Source organism: Scylla paramamosain, chromosome 6 (genome assembly GCF_035594125.1).
Source record: "Scylla paramamosain isolate STU-SP2022 chromosome 6, ASM3559412v1, whole genome shotgun sequence".
In the NCBI taxonomy this organism is placed as follows: Eukaryota; Metazoa; Arthropoda; class Malacostraca; order Decapoda; family Portunidae; genus Scylla; species Scylla paramamosain.
The window spans coordinates 1,345,001-1,349,618 of record NC_087156.1 but is presented as its reverse complement, the minus strand read 5'-3'; the positions used below and the strand labels follow the sequence as shown (position 1 = coordinate 1,349,618).

General features: G+C 43.9%; 1 long non-coding RNA gene across 1 annotated transcript in view; it reads left to right on the top strand.

Moving 5' to 3' along the window:
• Positions 1 to 910: 910 nt before the first annotated feature.
• The window catches only part of LOC135101191 (uncharacterized), an 80,697-nt gene continuing 76,989 nt past the window's right edge, over positions 911 to 4,618 (top strand). The window contains exon 1 of the long non-coding RNA XR_010269139.1: positions 911 to 1,992. This is a non-coding gene — a long non-coding RNA (uncharacterized LOC135101191). The remainder of the gene's footprint in view (positions 1,993 to 4,618) is intronic.

Here is a 4,618-nt window from a genome sequence, read left to right as displayed (position 1 = left end):
TGCAGTGTTTGTGACGCCACGAGCCTGAGGAGTGTGGCCTGTTGACGCCAGGCAGGGCTGGGATGTGCCACTGGAACACCAGCGTGGCAGGTGTATGAGTGTGAGTGTGTCTGAACTGAGGTGTTTGCATCACTCTGTACGTAAAGTTACAAGTTCCATGACGCTCCTCTTCTTTTCACAAGCCACCTAACGCCATCACTAGGTAGCGGCCTGTTTCCTTCCCTCAGGCTGCATCTCTCAGTAACTGACTCAACGCTGCACTGAAATTCTTACGATGAAATCCGTACAGTATTATAACTGATACATAGTCTAATAACGCATTACCAAAACTAAACCCTCACGAAACGGCCGCCGTGCACCAGACTTCACAGCGGCTGAACGAGGCACGGCATGCTTCAATTGTGTACCGACCAATGGAATCTTCCTTGAAGTAGATGAGCAGACAGCACCACACATCTTAGCAATGTAAGGCAGATGACTTCGTGGTGATTACCGGCAGATTCCCTCAACTAACTATGTCTTCACACAAACCAGGCAGTGTGAGTCTTGGCGCCCGGCAGGGGAATTCTCAACAATCACACGATGCCAGTTACGCTACACCATCGCCAATTGTTATCACAACATTTATTCAACATTGTGCCTCCACTTACACTGTGCCCACGGTACCTCCAAGCATTTATACCACAGAAACAATACCAGCCGTACATTATACCTTCTTTTATTTCATGTTAAAGTTCTTTTTTTTTTTCATATTGTAGTTCATTTATTTTTTATGTAAGAGATTCTGGTCGGGAACAACAAAAACTGGAAATTAAGCCTACTCAAGGCGTCAGTCTGCAAAGAGAGCAGCCAGAAAACAAGTCATAACTTAAACTGAGACGTGTCTTGAAAAAAAAAATAATAATAATAATGTGCTGTTATGAAATCTAATAGGCTCGTTAGGACTTAAATATTTGTTACTGCCAGATAACTGAATTTATACTAGTCACTTTCTTTTCTCTCAGTGAACCAATTCCTTTGTAATAACACTTGGCAAAAGCACACACTATTACAAATTCATTACCAAAAGAATTCAGCAAATAATATCACATCAATCAACTTTCGAGAAAATAATCATCCACTGCTTTTTCATTTTATACGCTGGTGTGTGGCAGTATATACAAATTTTCAGCATTTCTCTAAGCATCTGAGTGTGTGGAAGGCAGCCTGGGCAGTGAGCATAACACTAAGTACAACAGCATCGTATGTATAGTCGTTACCAGAAGTCTAGTAAGCTGCATTTACTTCCACTCTGTGTTACGTCTTCCATCGCTCTTAAGTCCTCTGATCTTCTGACAGTCTCCTTAGCAAACCTGACTTGATAAATTCGTAGCTGATCAGAGAACTTCAGATTGAGGACAGTATTCTTAAACACTTCAACACCTTACCAGATTGTGGTGGAAGTTATAGGAGTTTTAATGGGTGCTTTCATGTTTTTAGGGATAGATTTACAGAGACACTGCCTGATCAGTAGGACAAACATCCATTAGAACACGACTAACCATCTCTTTGGTCTTTGAAAATAGTTAGATTTGGAGAGCAAGGATTTCAAGAGCGTTTTCATGATTCTAGGGAGAGACTAACAGGAACAGTACTTTATAACGAAGGAAAAACACCCATGAGAACCCGTCTGACCATCTCTTTAGCCTTTAAAAACTGTCTTCATGAAAGAACAAAGCCTGAAAACAAACACTAAGAGCAGAGGAAAGTAGAGCAGTGTGTTACAAGACTAATGACCTTGACTAGTACACGGCGAGCATCAAATTGAAATCTCGCGGTTACTTCACAGAGCGACCCGCGTGCCCTCTGTCATGTGGGGCTCGGTTGAGTAAGTGTTGACAGACCTAGTGTACTGTGAAGGCGTGCAAGACATGTGCGGTCATAAATCTTTCGTTTTACCGCGCCTCCCGGAGTCAGCAGGTGCGGGGGTGTGCCGGGCCATGCTACCAAGTGGTGAGTACATTTCTGGCTGCTGTGAGGACGAGGGAAGGACTCAGTGAGGTGTTGTGTCAAGGAATCATGAGGGTGGCTGAGCGAGGTGGTGGTGGTGGTGGTGATGGTGGTGTCATCCTTAGTATTTTAGTGTTCATTAGTTGGTGTTTATGGTTAGTACGTACGGGTATAGTTCAATTTGAAATTGTTAGTGATGGTGGAAAGATAGTTAGTGTAAAGTGGAAAATTATCGAACAAGTGAACGAGTGATGACGGTTCCCCGCTCCTTATCTTTTCTCCTCGTCCCCCTCTACTTCCTCTCTCTCTCTCTCTCTCTCTCTCTCTCTCTCTCTCTCTCTCTCTCTCTCTCTCTCTCTCTCTCTCTCTCTCTCTTTGTGTGTGTTTACCTATTTCTTTTTTAGTTACTTATAGAATTAATTGTATAGAATTGTATAGAATTGACGTTACAACTTTTAATATGAAATGATTACATTGTTTTTAAATTGATTAATATTGTGTGTGTGTGTGTGTGTGTGTGTGTGTGTACGTAGGTGTGGGGAGAGTGTGTGTGTGTGTGTGTGTGTGTGTACGTAGGTGTGGGTAGATTGTGACTTTGTGTACATATGTGTGTGTGTGTGTGTGTGTACATATGTGTGTGTGTGTGTGTGTGTGTGTGTGTGTGTGTGTGAAAGTGTAGGTTTGAGGTTTGTTTTATATTAATCTATTCAGCGTAGTGATCCATTTAATTTATGTGTGATGATGATGATGATGATGATGATGATGATGATGATGATGATGATGATGATGATGATGACTTTTTCTTGTACCTCGTCTTGCTTACCCATTAGGATATGACGTAAACCTTTTCTCATCTCCTGAACCTTACACACACACACACACACACACACACAGATAGTATTCCTAACGATACAATGAGGTACGAGGGGAAGGATGTGTGTGTGTGTGTGTGTGTGTGTGTGTGTGTGTGTGTGTGTGTGTGTTTGATTATCCACGCCCAAGCCTTACCTGTACAAGAAACCAAAATCTAACATCTAATTATCCATCCGTTAGCTTAACATTGTAACAGAACGCAATTGTCATGCAGGGCAGAAATATCAGTGGTGCAGTTGCTTGTGTGTAGCGATGCCCTGTGATTACCAACGGCTGGCTGGTTGGGTGGCTGGGTGGCTGGAGTGCGGCCTCTTGCTGTGGGGGAAGATAATTAACGACTCTCTGTATCACTCTTCTCACTCTTCTCTCCCCCTGCAAGTGACTAAACCCAGTCCCCTCAGACACTACATCCTGGGTAACAATTTTCACATCAAGCTCCAAGAGGCATTCACTAACCTAACCACCCACGGCTGTCAGAGAGGCGGGAAAGCATGGGGATAACACTCAGATTTCGCTCTTACTCGCTACCACTGATCGTTCTCGAGATTTGCTCCGTGTGAGAATGATCTTTAGTGGACCTGTGAAGGGTGGCACTGTTCCTTAGCACGGGGTGAGGGCGGTAGGGCGGTGAAAGAGGCGACTCAGTGTCATTGGATGGAAGGGTGGGAAGAGTGCCAGCCAGCGAGGGGTGGGAGGGAGGAAGGAAGGAAGCGGGCGTCACCTCGAGTGTCATTGCCAGTGATGGAGGGCTTCACTAGGACCTGAAGGCCTCGTGTTTACTTTGCCACTGCCACGGGATAAGTCTGATTATTCCGGCTACCAATAAAGTAATTCATTAAGCTTACAGCAATATTTATTCATTTTTTTTCAGAACACCAGCAGTACTTTCATTCATTCTGGGTATTAATACATTAGTTTATGAAGCTCACAAGGATATTTTCACACCATCAATTAGACTTTATTCTGGTTTTTAATTGAGGAAATGCGAAGTTCTCAATGCTATTTTTCGTAATGAAGGATTTAAAAATTATCTCTACTTTCTTACTCACTACAGTTATATCTTTATTTATTCTGACCAAAATCTAAATATTGCATAAACCTAAAGATTGTTTGTAGTAAATTCATTTCAAAGAAAGGGTTTCTGGTGAGCAGAGAGAGAGAGAGAGAGAGAGAGAGAGAGAGAGAGAGATGCGGGAGAAGATGCGGGAATGAAGGCAGTGCACATATCATTAGAATCTTTTTGATTTATGCTGTTTACTAAAAGTTGTACACACACACACACACACACACACACACACACACACACACACACACACACACACACACTCACTCACTCACACTCACACACACACACACACACACACACACACACACACACACACTACAGTTCGGATGATTTATGACTGTGACAAACATGCCAAAAAAGATCCTAATTGCATATGACGACTCAAAAACTCCTGCTTGCATTACTGTGTCAGTGAATGAAAGGAACACAGGCTGCTAAGGGTGATGGTGGTGGTGATGGTGAGTGTGGTGGTCGTGGGTGTGTTGGTGGTGGTGGTGGTGATGGTGGTGGTGGTGGTGGCGGTGTTCTCACCAGCTTCTGGAAAGAAGGTATTGCCAGCTCGACAAATCCCTCACGGGAGTGATGGCTGCGCTGGTGTAAGTCTGAGCGAGATGAGTAATGCTGCTATCACGAATCACCTCCTGGTCTCCTGGCCGACTGGTGGCCAGGCGTGAGAGGCTGGAGGGCGCC